Source organism: Pseudophryne corroboree, chromosome 10, assembly GCF_028390025.1.
Source record: "Pseudophryne corroboree isolate aPseCor3 chromosome 10, aPseCor3.hap2, whole genome shotgun sequence".
Classification (NCBI taxonomy): Eukaryota; Metazoa; Chordata; class Amphibia; order Anura; family Myobatrachidae; genus Pseudophryne; species Pseudophryne corroboree.
In genome coordinates, this window is record NC_086453.1 from 86,560,461 (window position 1) to 86,581,293 (window position 20,833).

Genomic DNA, 20,833 nt, shown 5'->3' on the forward strand with positions numbered 1-20,833 from the left:
CTTCACCCGGAACTGTTCAAGTGCTTGACAAGTTGATGGGGGTATTCACAGTTCGGCATGATGGCCTCTCATGTCTACAAGAAGCTCAAGCGGTATTTGTCCAGGTCGAGAGACCCACAGGCGGTGGCGGTAGACGCCCTGATGACTCCATGGGTATAACAGATGGTGTACGTGTTTCTTCCACTTACTCTGATCCCAAGAATTCTAAAAAGAATAAAAAGGGAAAAGGTTCAAGCAATTCTAATTGCTCCGGACTGGCCAAGAAGGGCCTGGTACGCGGACCTTCTGGAGATGCTTCTCGAAGATCTGTGGCCTCTACCTCTTCGAGGATCTTCTGGGCCCGTTCGTCTATCAGGACTTACCGCGGCTACGTTTGATGGCATGAAAGTTCAACAGCAGATTCTAGCCAGGAGAGGGATCCCTAACAAGGTTATCCTGACTATACTCCAAGCCAGGAAAGGGTAACGTCTAAACATTACCATCGTATTTGGAAGAAATACGTCTCTTGTTGTGAGAGCAGAAAATTTTCTGCGGTGGAATTCCATCTGGGACGTTTCCTGCTTTTTCTACAAGCTGGAGTGGATGCAGGCCTATGTCTGGGCGCCATAAAAGTCCAGATTTCTGCTTTGTTCATTTTCTTTCAGAAACAGTTGGCTTCTCTCCCTGAGGTCCAGACGTTCTTGAAAGGTGTTCTGCACATCCAACCTCCCTTCGTGCCTCCCACGGCACCTTGGGATCTGGATGTGGTGCTGCATTTCCTCCAATTGGACTGGTTTGAGCCGCTATAGGAGGTGGATGTAAAATATCTTACGTGGAAGACCGTCACACTGTTGGCCTTTGGTTTCAGCAAGACGTGTGTCGGAGCTGGGAGCTTTGTCTCACAAAAGTCCCTGTTTAATTTTCCATGAGGACAGAGCTGAACTCAGGACTCGTCCGCATTTCACATCAACCAACCTATTGTGCTTCCGGTTGTTACAGACACCTCTGTTACTTGAAAGTCTTTGGATGTAGTGAGGGCTTTGAAGGTGTATGTGAAGAGAACAGCTTGTCACAGGAAGTCGGACTCGCTGTTTCTTCTTTATGATCTCAATAAGATTGGGTGTCATGCTTCTAAGCAGACTATTGATCCAGCGTGCAAACTTACTACCCATCATGCTTATTCCACGGCAAATTTGTCATGTCTTAATCTGTACAGGCCCACTCTACTAGGTCGGTGGGTCCTTCCTGGACGGCTGCCCAGGGTGTATCAGCTTTACAGCTCTGCCGAGCAGCTACTTGGTCAGGTTTGAGCACACTTGCTAAGTTCTACAAGTTCGATACTTTGGCCTCTGAGGACCTTCAGTTTGGTCAATCAGTTCTGCAGGAACCTCAGCACTCTCCCACACCGTTTGGGAGCTTTGGTACATCCCCATTGTACTAAATGGACCCCAGTATCCTCTAGGATGTCAGAGAAAATAGGATTTTAATTACCTACCTTTTCTCGTAGTCTGTAGAGCAAACTGGGGTTCCATTTAGTACCATGGGGTATAGACAGGTCCTCTAGGAGCCATGGGCACTTAAAGAATTTTATAGTGTGGGCTGGCTCCTCCCTCTATGGCCCTCCTACCAGACTCAGTCTAGGAATCTGTGCCCAAGGAGACGGACATACTTTGAGAGAAAGATATAAAGGATAGTGGTGAGATTCCGAACCAGGACACACAACAAGAGGAAAGCCAAGCTAACAAAACTTGAAACAGGAACAGCAAGGCTGAACCAACATTACTTAACAGTGCAGGAAGAATGAAGCACTGGGTAGGCGCCTATTATCCTCTCTGGACTACAAGAAAAGGATTTACCGGTAGTTAATTAAAATCCTATTTTCTGCAGCGGGGTACACTAGTATTCCACAGGGAATAACAACGGGGATGTCCTAAAGCAGTTCCTCATTGGAGGGGATGCACTGTAGCCTTGAGAAGTATCAAAGGCATAGAAGATGATGAACATGTTCACTGAGGACCACATAACCGCCTTATACAATTGTTCAGCGGACACACCACGGCGGGCCGCCCAAGAAGGTCCAACAGACTGAGTAGAATGGGCCATGATAGCAGCAGGAGCTGGGAGTCCAGCCTGTACATAAGCTTGTGCAATCACCATTCTAATCCATCTGGCCAAGGTCTGCTTATTCACAGGCCAGCCACGTTTGTGAAAACCAAAAAGTACAAAGAGAGAATCTGATCTCCTGATAGAGGCAGCCCTTTCTACATATACACAAAGAGCTCGTACCACATCCAAAGATCGCTCTTCGGAGGACAAACCAGGAGAGATAAAACCAGAACCACAATCTCTTGGTTAAGGTGGAAAGATGACACCACCTTAGGTAGATAACCAAGGCGAGTTCTAAAAACTGCCCTGTCACAGTGAAAAACCAGAAAGGGTGGACGACACGACAAAGCGCCTAAGTCTGACACCCTCCTAGCAGAGGCATTAGTCAACAGAAAAATTACCCTAAGCATAAGGCATTTAAGGTCCACAGACTCAAGAGGTTCAATTGGAGACTCTTGAAGGGCATTCAGAACAACAGAAATATCCCACGGAGCCACAGGAGGGACATGGGGAGGCTGAATGTACGAATGTCAGGAATAGATACAATTTTTCGCTGAAACCACACCGACAAGGCAGAAATGTGAACCTTGAGGGAGGCCAGGCGAAGTCATAAATCCAGCCCTTGTTGCAAAAAAGCCAGAAGTCTGGAAGAACTAAACTTGTATGCATCACAATTCTTAGCAGCACACCAGGTGAAGCAAGAATTCCAGACCCTATAATAAATCCGTGCAGAAGCCGGTTTGCGGACCTTCAACATATTTTGAATAACCGCCTCAGAAAATCCTTTGGCCCTCAGGAGTGAAGCTTCAAAAGCCACGTCGCCATAGCCAGTCTGGCCAGGTCCTGGTAAACACAAGGGCCCTGAACGAGGAGGTCTGGGTATTGAGGAAGTAGAAGAGGATGCTCTATCAAGAGACCCTGCAGGTCTGAGAGCCAATGCCGTCTGGGCCACGCTGGAGCGACTAGAAGCAGTATTCCTCCTTCTTGCTTGAACTTCCGTATTACCCTGGGCAGGAGTGACACTGGAGGGAACATGTATGGCAGCCGAAAGTTCCATGGAATTGCCAGTGCATCCATGAACGCTGCTTGAGGATCCTTGGTCCTTGTTCCGAAGACCGGAACCCTGTGATTGTATCGAGAAGCCATCAGGTCTACATCTGGTAGACCCCATTTGTTCACAAGGTGTTGGAAGACCTCTGAAGACTCCACTCCCCGGCGTTTATGTCCCGACGACTGAGAAAGTCCGCTTCCCAGTTGAGGACCCCCGAAATGAACACTGCCGATATTGATGGTAGATGGCATTCCACCCATCGAAGAATTTTTGCCACTTCCATCATTGCCATGCGGCTTTGAGTGCTGCCTTGATGATTTATGTACGCCACCGTGGTGGCGTTGTCGGATTGTACTTGAACAGTCCTGTTCTGTACAAAAGGCAGGGCCAGTGTTAACGCATTGAACACTGTCCCCAATTCCAGAATGTTTATCGGGAGGAGAGATTCCTCCCTGGCGTACTCTACCATGTCGAAAGCCGACACCATGAGGCCTAGTACTTGCATCGCCAAGTGTATCGACACTCTTTGGTGAGAGAGGAAGCATCTGATTTTGTCCTGAAGTTTCCGGACCTTCTCTGGAGACAAGAACAAACGTTGGTTGTGTGTGTCCAGTATTGCCCCCAGGTGCACCATGCTCTGAGCAGGGACCAGTGAGGATTTCTTCCAGTTGATAAGCCACCCGTGGGCTAGTAGGAATTGGACCATCATTTCCAGATGACAGAGGAGGACCTCTGGGAAGTTAACCAGGATCAACGAGTCGTCCAGATACGGCAGGTTCCTGATATCCTGGCAGCGGATAAGGGCCGACATGACCTTGGTGAAGATACGAGGAGCCGTGGTCAGTCCGAAAGGCAACGCTTGGAACTGATCATGAAGGTTGCCAATAGCAAACCGTAGATATTGCTGATGCGACATGGCAATAGGTATGTGTAGGTAAGCATCTTGTATATCCAGGGATACCATATAGTCCTTGGGTTCCAAAGCCAGTACAATAGAGCGCAGAGTTTCCATACGGAATTTGAACACCCTCACAAATTTGTTCAAAGATTTGAGGCTGAGTATAGGCCGGGAGGATCCGTTCGGCTTTGGAACTAGAAAGAGTCGAATAGTATCCCTTGCCTCTGAGACAGAGGCACCGGCACTATCACTCCTGTATCCAGGAGGGATTGGACAACCAAATGTAGAGTTTGTGCTTTTAACGGATCCGAAGGGATAACTGTTAAGCAAAACTGTCGAGGGGAACGTCTCTTGGAAGAGATCGCGTACCCGTGAGAGACCACCTCCTGCACCCAGGCGTCCAAAGCGGTCTTTAACCATACGAGGGCGAACTGCAGAATTCGGCCTCCCAGCCTGGGGTCCCCCAGGGGGAGGCCCGCCCGTCATGCAGCAGGCTTGTCTGGTTTGGAAGCAGGCTGACGGGCAGCCCAAGAATGTTTAGGTTTGAGCTTAGAGGATTTGGAAGTGCGAGCCTGTCTCGGGTACGCCTGACCCTTTGCTTTACCTGGAGGTCGAAAGGAATGAAAAGTAGTACTCTTAGTCTTCAGAACCGAAGGATTAGTACTTGGGAGAAACTCAGTCTTGGCCAACGCCAAGTCGGTTACAATCTTGTTCAGATCATCTCAAAATAGTATATCTCCTTTAAAAGGGAGCACCTCCCAAGGTCTTCTTAGAGTCCAGGTCCAACGACCAGGACCGTAACCACAGAATCCAGCGAGCCAGGATAGACGTAGTAGATGCCTTGGCCGCCATAACGCCTGCATCAGAGGCCGCCTCCTGAATATAGTGGGAGGCTGTGGTAATATATGACAGATATTGTCTGGCAGGGTCAGAAAAATTCAGAGGTAGCTCTTCCTTAATTGCTTGAACCCATGCTTCAATGCCTTTTGCAGCCCAAGAGGCTGCCATAGTGGGTCTATGTACAGTACCTGCAAGAGTGTAAATAGACTTCAAGCAACCCTCCACATGCTTATCCGTCGGTTCCTTCAAATAGGTGATGGTGCGGACAGGCAGAGTAGATGAAACCCCAAGACGGGCTACATGCGAGTCCACTGGTGGTGGGGTTTCCCACTTGTTACTCAGCTCCGCAGAGATAGGATAACGAGCTAGCATCTTTTTATAGACAGGGAAAATGTATTTCCTGGAGAAGACCAGGATTCCTGACGTATGTCAATTAAATGGTCAGAATGTGGTAATACTAATTTAGTAACTTTCTGATGTTTGAATTTATCAGGTTTCTTAGACGTAACAGGGGGGTCCAATCTCATCATCAATCTGAAGAATCAGCTTGATAGCCTCCACTAGGTCAGGAACATCAACCTGTGTTGTAGAATCTTCATGAGAAGCAGCAGTATCAGCATCTGAAGGAGCAGCAGGATCAGCATATTCCCCACCTGAATCGGATGAATCATCAGAAATATTAGTGGATTGTGAGGAAGAAATGGCCTGCTTAGATGACCCTTTGGACAAAGTAGGGCGAGGGTTAGGTTTTTGTTTAACCAAGGACTGATTTAATTGCTGTAACTGGGTTGACAGAGTATCCGCCCATGGTGGATTAACTACAGAGACAATATGTGGCTGTAATGGCACAGGAGGTCACACAGGTGGCGCAAGTCGTGTTACAAGCGTAGTCAGCATATTTGAAAATGCAGCCCGAGGTGGATCTGCCACAGGTGCTGCGGGTTGACTAGGGGGTGCAGAACACCCAGCACCTGAACCCTCACCAGAAATCTTTTCCTCAGGTTATTCCATGGCGCCAGCACTGCATGATGCAGGAGCGTCTGCAGATTTCCCGCCCTGTGTAGCAGACATTGTTGGGAATGTAGCCTTAGGGCGTATCAGTACAATATAGCCAGACAAACACAATACCTGACAAAAACCCCTAAGATATGTGACCGCAATTGCAGAGCACAAACAGAGGATTTAAGTGGTATGAGGTGACTGAATCACACAGTGAAAAATACAAAACACTATATGGAACACTATAATGGTATATGAGACCCTGATGCACTTAGACCCCCAGGGCACAGAATATAGGCCCTCATCCCGAGTTGATCGCACGTAGCAACTTTTTACTTCTCATGTGATCAACTTGACGCCACCTATGGGGGAGTGTATTTTAGCATAGCAGGGCAGCGTTCGCTTGTGCAGCCCTGCCATGCTAAAAAAAAAAAAGTTTCCTGCAAAACAAGACCAGGGTCAGACTTACTTACCCTGTGCGACGGATCCAGCAACGAAGGTCCCGGGATTGACGTCAGACATCCGCCCTCCAAAAATCTGGACACGCCTGCGTTCGGATCTCCACACCCGGAAAACAGTGAGTAGACGCCCCGGAACGCCTCCCCGCATTGCGGCCACTGCGTATGCTCAGTTCCGACCCGTTCGCACCGCAGCGAATAACCGCTGTGTGCGAACGGGTCAGAATGACTCCCTTAGTGATAGCAATATGTGTGATACACAGAAAAGAATCCAAACAGCAGCTATAGGCACACAGTCACAGGTACAATGCAGAAATTATTACAGATAAAAAAATAAAACTGCACTGGACTAGTAATACTACATATAGCTATGTATGTATACAGATATAACAATGCACAGTAACCACTGGATGTTTCTCACAGAATATTTGTACTAAATATTCATATAGTAGTGCACTTGTTCTTAACAAACGCTGTCTAAACGACTTAAGTGCCTGTAGAGGAGACCGTGCCCAGCAGTCCCAAGTTCAGCGCAGATCTGTGAAATGGCGCCCAAACTCAGAGAGTCAGAGAGAGAGAGTGAGAGAGTGAGAGAGTGAGAGAGAGAGATATGCAGCTCTAGGGTGGGAACACCTGCTGCAGATGGCGCCTAGAGCTGGGGGAGGGGCTCTAAGGTCAGCACCTTATCCCCTCTGCTAGACTTCACCTCCGGGTACTATGGAGCCTATAATAAATGGCTTTTAGTAAATCCAACCTGTGCTTCCTGCCCTGGTGGATATAGTGGGGTCCCTGCCACAGTGTCCATGCCAGCAGCGCAGTCCGTCTCCTGGGACCGCGACTGGATCGCGATTTCGGCGGGTCCCACCTGGGGGACCCTCTTACCTCCTCCCTAAAGTACGGCGATCCAGGAGAGCAGCAGCGGTGATGTGTGCCTGATGACCGGAGCGCCTCTGCTGCAAGTACCCGGCAACCAGGGCGCGGGAGTATGCTGCGCTGCTTAGGAAGGTGATGGAGCCACAGCACAGAATGTCAACATGACATATACAGCATATAATGCCTGTGCTGTGGCCCTTGAAGTCTTTTTTCTTCTTAAAAAGCTCTTATTAGGGCTGCCTAGTGTAGCCCCCTCTGTTAGTGACCTGCACTGCAGGCACCAACTTACAAACTGAGCTCCAGTGCCTGGAGGCGGGGCTATAGAGGAGGCAGTGCAGTGCATCCTGGGAACCGTCAAAACTTTAGTCTGTTGGTGCCTCAGATCAAGATCCAACTCTACACCCCCGATGTTATTCCCTGTGTATCTCGCTGCAGAAAAAAAACAAATAAGATTTTAAACCTACCGGTAAATCTTTTTCTCCTAGTCCGTAGAGGATGCTGGGGACTCCGTAAGGACCATGGGGTATAGACGGGCTCCGCAGGAGACATTGGCACTCTAAAGACTTTAGATGGATGTGCACTGGCTCCTCCCTCTATGCCCCTCCTCCAGACCTCAGTTAGAGAACTGTGCCCAGAGGAGACGGACAGTAGGAGGAAAGGATTTTTGTTAATCTAAGGGCAAGATACATACCAGCCCACACCATCCACACCTTACAACTTAGAACATACGAACCAGTTAACAGTATGAAACAAAACCGCATCAGCCTGAGACTGATCAAAACTGTAACATAACCCTTATGTAAGCAATAACTACATACAAGTCTTGCAGAATTTAGTCCGCACTGGGACGGGCGCCCAGCATCCTCTACGGACTAGGAGAAAAAGATTTACCGGTAGGTTTAAAATCTTATTTTCTCTTACGTCCTAGAGGATGCTGGGGACTCCGTAAGGACCGTGGGGATTATACCAAAGCGCCAGACCGGGCGGGAGAGTGCGGATGACTCTGCAGCACCGATTGAGCAAACATGAGGTCCTCCTCAGCCAAGGTATCAAACTTGTAGAATTTAGCAAAAGTGTTTAAACCCGACCAAGTCGCCGCTCGGCAAAGCTGTAATGCCGAGATGCCTCGGGCAGCCGCCCAAGAAGAGCCCACCTTCCTAGTGGAATGGGCCTTTACTGAATTTGGTAACGGCAATCCAGACGTAGAATGAGCCTGCTGAATCGTGTTAAAGATCCAACGAGCAATAGTCTGCTTAGAAGCAGGAACGCCAAGCTTGTTGGCTGCATACAGGACAAACAGTGCCTCTGTTTTCCTAACCCGAGCCGTCCTGGCTACATAAATTTTTAAGGCCCTGGCTACATCAAGGCACTTGGAATCCTCCAAGTCACCCGTAGCCACAGGCATCACGATAGGTTGGTTCATATGAAAAGATGAAACCACCTTAGGCAAAAATTGAGGACGAGTCCTTAATTCTGCTCTATCCACATGGAAAATCAGATAGGGGCTCTTGTGAGACAAAGCCGCCAATTCGGACACCCGCCTTGCAGATGCCAAGGTCAACAACATGACCACCTTCCAAGTGAGAAATTTTAAATCCACTGTTTGAAGAGGCTCAAACCAGTGAGATTTTAGGAACTGTAACACCACATTAAGGTCCCATGGTGCCACTGGGGGCACAAAAGGAGGCTGGATGTGCAGCACTCCCTTTACAAAAGTCTGGACTTCTGGGAGAGAAGCCAATTCCTTCTGAAAAAAAATGGATAGGGCCGAAATCTGTACCTTAATAGAGCCTAACTTTAGGCCCATATCCACTCCTGTCTGTAGAAAGTGGAGAAAACGGCCCAGATGGAAATCTTCAGTAGGAGCATTCTTGGCTTCACACCAAGATACATACTTCCTCCAGATGCGGTGATAATGTTTTGCGGTCACCTCATTCCTAGCCTTAATCAGAGTAGGGATGACTTCCTCCGGAATACCTTTCCCCGCTAGGACTTGGTGTTCAACCGCCAAGCCGTCAAACGTAACCGCGGTAAGTCTTGGAACACGCAGGGCCCCTGCTGCTATAGGTCTTCCCTGAGAGGAAGAGGCCACGGATCTTCTGTGAGCATTTCCTGAAGATCTGAATACCAGGCCCTTCGAGGCCAATCCGGAACAATGAGTATTGTCTGCACTATTTTTCGTCTTATGATTCTCAGTATTTTTGAGATGAGCGGAAGAGGAGGGAACACATAGACCAACTGAAACACCCATGGTGTCACCAGGGCGTCCACGGCTACTGCCCGAGGGTCCTTTGACCTGGCACAATACCTCCGAAGCTTCTTGTTGAGGCGTGACGCCATCATGTCTATTTGTGGAAATCCCCACTGACTTGTTATCTCTGCAAAAACTTCTTGATGAAGTCCCCACTCTCCTGGATGGAGATCGTGTCTGCTGAGGAAGTCTTCTTCCCAGTTGTCCACTCCCGGAATGAAGACTGCTGACATAGCGCTTGCGTGATTTTCCGCCCAGCGAAGAATCCTGGTGGCTTCTGCCATTGCCACTCTGCTCCTTGTCCCACCTTGGCGGTTTACATGAGCCACAGCTGTGACGTTGTCTGATTGAATCAGAACCGGTAGGACGCGAAGAAGATTCTCCGCTTGTCGTAGGCCGTTGTATATGGCCCTCAGTTCCAGTACGTTGATGTGCAGACAAGCCTCCTGGCTTGACCATAGTCCCTGAAAATGTCTTCCTTGTGTGACTGCTCCCCATCCTCGGAGGCTCGCGTCCGTGGTCACCAGAACCCAGTCTTGAATGCCAAACCTGCGACCTTCGAGAAGGTGAGCACTCTGCAGCCACCACGGGAGAGACACCCTGGCCCTGGGGGACAGGCTTATTTTCTGATGTATTTGTAGATGGGACCCCGACCACTTGTCCAGAAGGTCCCACTGAAACGTCCTCGCATGGAACCTGCCGAAGGGGATGGCCTCGTAGGTTGCCACCATTTTTCCCAGTAATCGAGTGCATTGATGCACACTTTGTGACCTACGGTCAATAAAATGCTATCCCTATCTAGGGTATCAATGTCACATGACAAGGTATCTGCACAAGCTGCTAGAGCGCTACAAACCCAAGCCGACGCTATTGCCGGTCTGAGCAAGGCACCCGTATGTGCATAAATTGATTTTAAGGTAGTCTCCTGTCTGCGATCAGCAGGATCCTCCAGGGCTGCCGTGTCTGGAGACGGTAACGCCACCTTTTTGGACAAGCGCGTTAAAGCCTTGTCCACCCTGGGCGAGGATTCCCACCGTAACCTGTCCTGTGCAGGGAAAGGATATGCCATAAGTTCTCTTGGGAATCTGCAGTTTCTTGTCTGGAGTTTCCCAAGCCTTTTCGAATAACGCGTTCAGCTGATGAGATGGGGGAAAGGTTACCTCAGGTTTCTTTTCCTTAAACATGCATACCCTCGTGTCAGGGACCGAGAAGTCATCTGTGATATGCAAAACATATATTTTATTGCAATAATCATACAATGAATACTTTTGGCCATCCTTGGGTGTAACCTCGCATCATCGTAGTCGACACTGGAGTCAGAATCCGTGTCGGTATCAGTGTCTGCTACTCGTGTCAGGGAACGTTTCTGAGACCCTGGAGGGCCCTGTGATACAGCCAAAGCCATGGATTGACTCCCTGTCTTTTCTCTGGACTCTGCTTTGTCCATTCTATTATGTAATAAAGACACATTTGCATTTAAAACATTCCACATATCCAGCCAATCAGGTGTCGGCCTCGCCGACACCACAATCATCTGCTCCACCTCCTCCTTGGATGAGCCTTCCGATTCAGACATGCCGACACACACGTACCGACACCCCCACACACTCAGGGATAATATATCCAGTGACGGAGAAGCCTTGTCGATCGGCCTGGGGGCTTAACCCTATATCTGCAGATATACGCAACTAAGATCTCCGTATTATCCGACTATTATGTAGTAATATTTTTCACTCGGTGTGCATTAGGGAACATATTGTTTTTTCCTACACAGAATTACCCCTCCCTTTTAGCACCTGAGTGACATTACAATCTGATTGAGCAGCTTTTCATTTTGTGCGATAGATAGAGAGATAGAGAGATAGAGAGAGAGTCCCCCAATAAGGCCCTTTGGAGAGACAGAGAGAGAGTATGCCAGCACACACCCAGCGCCACCGGACACTGGAAAAAATCCCAGTCAGTACAGCGCTTTTATAAATATACTCACTGCACCAATTAAATGTGCCCCCCCCCCCCTATTTTTTGCCGTCTGTACTTGTGTTCAGCAGGGCAGAGTCCGAAAAGCCAGCTTCTCTGCAGCCTGCTGTGGAGAAAATGGCCCTGGTTAGTGCTGAGGAATCAAACTCCGCCCTCTTACCGGCAGGCTTCGATCCCGCTCAAATCTTTATACTGGCGGGGTATTTTGCAATATACTGCCTCCGCAGTATATATCTATGCCAATGTCCCCAGAGGGTTAATAATTGCTGCCCAGGGCGCCCCCCCCCTGTGCCCTGCACCCATACAATGCCGCCAGTGTATGTTTGTGTGTGTGCGTGCGTGTGTGTGTGTGTGTGTGTGTGTGTGTGTGTGTGTGTGTGTGTGTGTGTGTGTGTGTGTGTGTGTGTGTGTGTGTGTGTGTGTGTTGGGAGCAATGGCGCGCAGCGGTACCGCTGCGCGTTACCTCATAGAAGATCAGAAGTCTTCTGCCGCCTTTGAAGTGTTCTATCTTCTCATACTCACCCAGCTTCTATCTTCCGGCTCTGTGAGGAGGACGGCGGCACGGCTCCGGGACCAACGGCGAGGGTGAGACCTGCGTTCCGACCCTCTGGAGCGAATGGTGTCCAGTAGCCTAAGAAGCAGAGCCTATCATTTAAGTAGGTCTGCTTCTCTCCCCTCGGTCCCACGATGCAGGGAGCCTGTTGCCAGCAGTGCTCCCTGAAAATAAAAAACCTAACAAAAAGTATTTTTTCAGAGAAACTCAGTAGAGCTCCCCTGCAGTGCACCCAGTCTCCTCTGGGCACAGGATCTAACGGAGGTCTGGAGGAGGGGCATAGAGGGAAGAGCCAGTGCACACCCATCTAAAGTCTTTAGAGTGCCCATGTCTCCTGCGGAGCCAGTCTATACCCCATGGTCCTTACAAAGTCCCCAGCATCCTCTAGGACGTAAGAGAAAGAAAAAAAAGATGACACTGATCAAGTGTTTAGTTTGTTTCTGATCATGTAGGAACGTAGCTACACGTACTGCATTTTGCACGAACTGTGCACTTTCGCTATGGTCACTTGCAGGCAAATTGTAAGCTCCTGTGGCCCACAGAATGGAGGAAGAAGACAGTAGGGAGCAGGGAAAATAAAAGAAGAAAATAAGAATTTACTTACCGATAATTCTATTTCTCGGAGTCCGTAGTGGATGCTGGGGTTCCTGAAAGGACCATGGGGAATAGCGGCTCCGCAGGAGACAGGGCACAAAAGTAAAGCTTTTACAGGTCAGGTGGTGTGTACTGGCTCCTCCCCCCATGACCCTCCTCCAGACTCCAGTTAGGTACTGTGCCCGGACGAGCGTACACAATAAGGGAGGATTTTGAATCCCGGGTAAGACTCATACCAACCACACCAATCACACCGTACAACTTGTGATCTAAACCCAGTTAACAGTATGATAACAGAGGAGCCTCTGAAAGATGGCTTCCTAAACAATAACCCGAATTAGTTAACAATAACTATGTACAAGTATTGCAGATAATCCGCACTTGGGATGGGCGCCCAGCATCCACTACGGACTCCGAGAAATAGAATTATCGGTAAGTAAATTCTTATTTTCTCTATCGTCCTAAGTGGATGCTGGGGTTCCTGAAAGGACCATGGGGATTATACCAAAGCTCCCAAACGGGCGGGAGAGTGCGGATGACTCTGCAGCACCGAATGAGAGAACTCCAGGTCCTCCTTTGCCAGGGTATCAAATTTGTAAAAATTTACAAACGTGTTCTCCCCTGACCACGTAGCTGCTCGGCAGAGTAGTAATGCCGAGACCCCTCGGGCAGCCGCCCAAGATGAGCCCACCTTCCTTGCGGAATGGGCCTTAACAGATTTAGGCTGTGGCAGGCCTGCCACAGAATGTACAAGTTGAATTTTGTTACAAATCCAACGAGCAATCGACTGCTTAGAAGCAGGTGCACCCAACTTGTTGGGTGCATACAGTATAAACAGCGAGTCAGATTTTCTGACTCCAGCCGTCCTTTAAATGTATATTTTTAAGGCTCTGACAACGTCCAACAACTTGGAGTCCTTCAAGTCGTCTGTAGCCGCAGGCACTACAATAGGCTGGTTCAGGTGAAACGCTGATACCACCTTAGGGAGAAAATGCGGACGCGTCCGCAGCTCTGCCCTATGTCGAATGGAAAATTAAATAAGGGCTTTTATAAAACAAAGCCGCCAGTTCAGATACTCTCCCGGCCGAAGCCAGGGCCAGTAACATAGTCACTTTCCATGTGAGATATTTCAAATCCACCTTCTTTAGTGGTTCAAACCAATTTGATTTGAGGAAATCTAAAACTACATTTAGATCCCACGGTGCCACCTTAGGCACCACAGGAGGCTGTATATGCAGTACTCCTTTGATAAAAATCTGGACCTCAGGGACTGAGGCCAATTCTTTTTGGAAGAATATTGATAGGGCCGAAATTTGAACCTTAATAGATCCCAATTTGAGACCCATAGACAATCCTGATTGCAGGAAATGTAGGAAAACGACCCAGTTGAAATTCCTCCATCGGAGCACTCCGCTGCTCGCACCACGCAACATATTTTCGCCAAATACGGCGATAATGCTTCGCGGTGACTTCCTTCCTTGCCTTTATCAAGGTAGGAATGACTTCTTCTGGAATGCCTTTTCCTTTTAGGATCTGGCATTCAAACGCCATGCCGTCAAACGCAGCCGCGGTAAGTCTTGAAAAAGACAAGTACCCTGCTGAAGCAGGTCCCTTCTCAGAAGTAGAGGCCACGGATCGTCCGTGACCATCTCTTGAAGTTCCGGGTACCAAGTCCTTCTTGGCCAATCCGGAGCCACTAGTCTTACTCCACTTTGCCGTATAATCCTCAATACCTTTGGTATGAGAGGCAGAGGAGGAAACACATATACCGACTGGTACACCCAAGGTGTTACCAGCGCGTCCACAGCTATTGCCTGCGGATCTCTTGACCTGGCGCAATACCTGTCCAGTGTTTTGTTGAGGCGAGACGCCATCATGTCCACCATTGGTTTTACCCAACGGTTTAATAGCATGTGGAAAACTTCTGGATGAAGTCTCCACTCTCCCGGGTGAAGGTCGTGTCTGCTGAGGAAGTCTGCTTCCCAGTTGTCCACGCCCGGGATGAATACTGCTGACAGTGCTATCACGTGATTCTCCGCCCAGCGAAGGATCCTGGCAGCTTCTGCCATTGCCCTCCTGCTTCTTGTGCCGCCCTGTCTGTTTACATGGGCGACTGCCGTGATGTTGTCCGACTGGATCAACACCGGTCTTCCTTGAAGCAGAGGTTCCGCCTGGCTTAGAGCATTGTAGATTGCTCTTAGTTCCAGAATGCTTATGTGAAGAGACTTTTTCAGGCTCGACCACACTCCCTGGAAATTTCTTCCCTGTGTGACTGCTCCCCAGCCTCTCTGGCTGGCACCCGTGGTCACCAGGATCCAATCCTGCATGCCGAATCTGCGGCCCTCCATAGATGAGCCTTCTGCAACCACCACAGAAGGGATACCCTTGTCCTCGGCGACAGGGTTATCCGCAGGTGCATCTGAAGATGCGACCCTGACCATTTGTCCAACAGATCCCTTTGCATGGAATCTGCCGAAAGGGATTGCTTCGTAAGAAGCTACCATTTTTTCCCAGGACTCTTGTGCATTGATGTACAGACACCTTTCCTGGTTTTAGGAGGTTCCTGACCAGGTCAGATAACTCCTTGGCTTTTTCTTCGGGAAGAAAAACCTTTTCTGAACTGTGTCCAGAATCATCCCCAGGAACAGCAGACGAGTTGTCGGCATTAATTGGGATTTTGGAATATTCAGAATCCATCCGTGCTGCTTTAGCACCTCTTGAGATAGTGCTAAACCCATCTCTAGCTGTTCTCTGGACCTTGCCCTTATTAGGAGATCGTCCAAGTATGGGATAATTAATACGCCTTTTCTTCGAAGAAGAAATATTATCTCGGCCATTACCTTTGTAAAGACCCGAGGTGCCGTGGACAAACCAAACGGCAGCGTCTGAAACTGATAGTGACAGTTTTGTACAACGAACCTGAGGTACCCCTGGTGTGAGGGGTAATTGGAACGTGGAGATACGCATCCTTGATGTCCAAGGATACCATAAAGTCCCCTTCTTCCAGGTTCGCTATCACTGCTCTGAGTGACTCCATCTTGAACTTGAACTTCTTTATGTACAGGTTCAAGGACTTCAGATTTAGAATAGGCCTTACCGAGCCATCCGGCTTCGGTACCACAAAAAGAGTGGAATAATACCCCTTCCCTTGTTGTAGAAGAGGTACCTTGACTATCACCTGCTGAGAATACAGCTTGTGAATGGCTTCCAAAACCGTCTCCCTTTCTGAGGGGGACGTTGGTAAAGCAGACTTCAGGAAACGGCGAGGTGGCTCTGTCTCTAATTTCAACCTGTACCCCTGAGATATTATCTGCAGGATCCAGGGATTTACCTGCGAGTGAGCCCACTGCTCGCTGTAATTCTTGAGACGACCGCCTACCGCCCCCGAGTCCGCTTGCGAAGCCCCAGCGTCATGCTGAGGCTTTTGTAGAAGCCGGGGAGGGCTTCTGTTCCTGGGAAGGAGCTGCCTGTTGCTGTCTCTTCCCTCGTCCTCTGCCTCGTGGCAGATATGAATAGCCCTTTGCTCTCTTATTTTTAAAGGAACGAAAAGGCTGCGGTTGAAAGGTCGGTGCCTTTTTCTGTTGGGGAGTGACTTGAGGTAGAAAGGTGGATTTCCCGGCCGTAGCCGTGGCCACCAAATCCGATAGACCGACCCCAAATAACTCCTCTACGCATCGCCTGTCCACTGTCGTGTCCATAAAGCTCTTCTGGCCGAAATGGACATAGCACTTACCCGTGATGCCAGTGTGCAGATATCTCTCTGTGCATCACGCATATAAAGAAATGCATCCTTTATTTGTTCTAACGACAGTAAAATATTGTCCCTGTCCAGGGTATCAATATTTTCGATCAGGGACTCTGACCAAACTACCCCAGCACTGCACATCCAGGCAGTCGCAATAGCTGGTCGTAGTATAACACCTGCATGTGTGTATATACCTTTTTGGATATTTTCCATCCTCCTATCTGATGGATCTTTAAGTGCGGCCGTCTCAGGAGAGGGTAACGCCACTTGTTTTGATAAGCGTGTTAGCGCTTTGTCCACCCTAGGAGGTGTTTCCCAGCGCTCCCTAACCTCTGGCGGGAAAGGGTATAAAGCCAATAACTTCTTTGAAATTAGCAGTTTTTTATCGGGGCACCCCACGCTTCATCACACACGTCATTTAATTCTTCTGATTCGGTAAAAACTACTGGTAGTTTTTTCACACCCCACATAATACCCTGTTTAGTGGTACCTGTAGTATCAGCTAAATGTAACATCTCCTTTATTGCCAAAATCATATAACGTGTGGCCCTTTTGGAAAATACGGTTGATTCGTCACCTTCACTACCGGAATCAGTGCCTGTGTCTGGGTCTGTGTCGACCGACTGAGGCAAGGGGCGTTTTACAGCCCCTGACGGTGTTTGAGGCGCCTGGACAGGCACTAAGTGAGTGTCCGGCCGCCTCATGTCGGCAAACGACTGCTTAAGCGAGTTGACGCTATCCCGTAATTCCACAAATAAAGGCATCCATTCTGGTGTCGACCCCCTAGAAGGTGACATCCTCATATTTGGCAATTGCTCCGCCTCCACACCAATAACGTCCTCATACATGTCGACACACACGTACCGACACACAGCAGACACACAGGGAATGCTCTATACGAAGACAGGACCCACTAGCCCTTTGGGGAGACAGAGGGAGAGTCTGCCAGCACACACCAAAAAGCGCTATATATGACAGGGATAGCCTTATGATTAAGTGCTCCCTTATAGCTGCTTTTATATTAATATATTGCCATTTATTTTGCCCCCCCTCTCTGTTATACCCTGTTTCTGTAGTGCAGTGTAGGGGAGAGACCCGGGAGCCTTCCTGACCAGCGGAGCTGTGACAGAAAATGGCGCCGTGTGCTGAGGAGATAGGCCCCGCCCCTTTTCCGGCGGGCTCGTCTCCCGCTATTTAGTACATTTAGGCAGGGGTAAATATCTCCATATAGCCTCTGGGGCTATATGTGAGGTATTTTTAGCCTTTTTAAAGGTTTACATTTGCCTCCCAGGGCGCCCCCCCCCAGCGCCCTGCACCCTCAGTGACTGCCGTGTGAAATGTGCTGAGAGGAAAATGGCGCACAGCTGCAGTGCTGTGCGCTACCTTAAGAAGACTGCAGGAGTCTTCAGCCGCCGATTCTGGACCTCTTCTTGCTTCAGCATCTGTGAGGGGGCCGGCGGCGTGGCTCCGGTGACCATCCAGGCTGTACCTGTGATCGTCCCTCTGGAGCTTCATGTCCAGTAGCCAAGAAGCCAATCCATCCTGCACGCAGGTGAGTTCACTTCTTCTCCCCTCTGTCCCTCGTTGCAGTGATCCTGTTGCCAGCAGGAATCACTGTAAAATAAAAAAACCTAAGCTAAACTCTCTAAGCAGCTCTTTATGAGAGCCACCTAGAATTGCACCCTTCTCGGCCGGGCACAAAAATCTAACTGGAGTCTGGAGGAGGGTCATGGGGGGAGGAGCCAGTACACACCACCTGACCTGTAAAAGCTTTACTTTTGTGCCCTGTCTCCTGCGGAGCCGCTATTCCCCATGGTCCTTTCAGGAACCCCAGCATCCACTTAGGACGATAGAGAAATTAATGAGTAATAAGATCGGAAAAGGAGTACATTTTGATTATAGTCAGGTCCTGGGAACAGAGTCTCATACTTTTGTCTGCAGTACAATTTGCATCTAGTAGAAGAAATTCACATGAATACATTTACAATGTATTGCTCCAATTCCCTGTTGTGTCGACGTGGGGGTGGGTCGGGAATATCAAACATGTTTAATTTCACAGATTTGCCAATTCCAACAAAAAGATTATCGGGATTGCCATATTGGGGATTCTTAACATTCAGAATTCCCCAAATCACAGACACATCACGATCATAGATGGCCGCATAACAGAACTGGAATTAGGCAGTAGATGTAGGGTTCCACATTCTGTCGATACATGAGTTACGGGATCTGGAAAATCCAACATGTTGGAAATCCTTGCTTCTCCAAGTCAGACCAGAAAATGATCGAATTGGCGAGTCGTTGATTTTTACATGACGTTTTTCTGCCAATTCACAGACAGACCACCGATCACTGTTGTCTGCCGATTGGCTAATTGGATTGGCAGAGCAGAGAATTGGGCCAAAGATGTACAGGCATAGATCGGGCCGTATTACTGGCCAATGGTTTATCTCCTATATAATAGCCCAGATCTGTTACTCTGTGAATTATGCTGGGCGTGGCTAGGAGCTCTCATTGGGTTAGCAGCAGGTCTATCACACCCAGTCCAGTGGCGCACCCAGGGGGGGTTTCCGAGCACCCAGAAACCCCCCTCCACCAAAAAAAAATTTTGATTTTTTTTTTTTTGATGCATGAGTATTATTAATGGCTGTCTAGCGTCCTCTGCAGCCTGCTGTCTTCCTGTGGCACTTGTAAGTGCTTAATAAAAGTTTACTTTATATTAATTATAGTACATACAGTATATATCCATGTGCATGCATATATATACACACATGTATATACATACAAACATATAAACACACACACACACACACATGATATATATACATGTGTATATATACGTGTACTGTGTGTGTGTATATATATATATATATATATATATATATATATATATATATATATATATATATATATATACACACACACACACACACACACACACACACACACACATACAATGAATCCACACTCACTGCTGCAAATTACATCATGGGCGGTGCTCCATAAAGGGCTCTCAAATAGTCCAAAATATATCCAAGAAGAGTACAGGCACTCACCACTTCCTTGATGATAATGAATTTATTATACCTCACAGGTGTATCTCACATAGAGATGAACGACAGCATGTCAGCAAAAAGGTCGACGTTTCGGCTCCATCCGAGCCCTTGTCAAGACAGACAAAATCACATAAGGTTAATACCCAGCAGCCTGATGTGATTTTGTCTGTCTTGACAAAGGCTCGGATGGAGCCGAAACGTCGACATTTTTGCTGACATGCTGTCGTTCATCTCTATGTGAGATACACCTGTGAGGTATAATAAATTCATTATCATCGAGGAAGTGGTGAGTGCCTGTACTCTTCTTGGAGATATATATATATATATATATATCATAAACATACACACACACACACACACACACACACACACACACACACACACACACACATATATATATATATTAATATAATATATGTATGTGTGTGTGTGTGTGTGTATATATATATATATATATATACACACATAGCATATTAAACATACACACACACACATATATATATATATTAATATAATATATGTATATGTGTGTGTGTGTGTGTGTGTGTGTGTGTGTGTATATATATATATATATACATAGCATATTAAACATACACACACACACACACACACACACACACACACACATATATATATATATGTGTGTGTGTGTGTGTGTGTGTGTGTGTGTGTGTGTGTGTGTGTGTGTATGTTTAATATGCTATGTATATATATATATATACACACACACACACACACACACACATATACATATATTATATTAATATATATATATATGTGTGTGTGTGTGTGTGTGTGTGTGTGTGTGTGTGTGTGTGTATGTTTAATATGCTATGTATATATATATATATACACACACACACACACACACACACACATATACATATATTATATTAATATATATATATATATGTGTGTGTGTGTGTGTGTGTGTGTGTGTGTGTGTGTGTGTGTGTGTGTGTGTGTGTATGTTTAATATGCTATGTATATATATATATATATATATATATATATATATATATATATACACACACACACACACACACACATACATATATTATATTAATATATATATATGTGTGTGTGTGTGTGTGTGTGTGTGTGTATGTTTATGATATATATATATATATATATATACATATATATACACATACACACACACACACACATACATACATACATACATACATACATATATACACAAAACTGTCCACAAAGTGGGGATGCACTCTCGCTATCGACAGAGGACTCAATTTGAAAGGTCGAATAATCACCGTAGTTTATTGTCAACGTTTCGGCCTGTAAACAGGCCTCTCTCAAGACCGGTGAATCAGCAGATCAAATATTCAATTGCATTGTCAGTTCATACAATCTGTAGGAACAATGATTACAGTTAAAATCACATGCCTCACCGGTCCCTGAACTACCGACACCAAACGATGTGCAGATATAT

At 47.5% G+C, this 20,833-nt stretch overlaps 1 protein-coding gene across 4 annotated transcripts in view; it reads right to left on the reverse strand.

Annotated features, from left to right (window-relative positions):
- The window catches only part of PRRG2 (proline rich and Gla domain 2), a 151,186-nt gene that overhangs the window by 90,288 nt on the left and 40,065 nt on the right, over positions 1-20,833 (reverse strand). The window contains exon 2 of one of the 4 annotated variants that reach the window (XM_063942573.1): positions 20,655-20,752. The exons of the other annotated variants lie outside the window; for them this stretch is intronic. The gene's annotated coding sequence lies outside the window, so the exon portion shown is untranslated. The remainder of the gene's footprint in view (positions 1-20,654; positions 20,753-20,833) is intronic. 4 annotated transcript variants of the gene reach the window in all.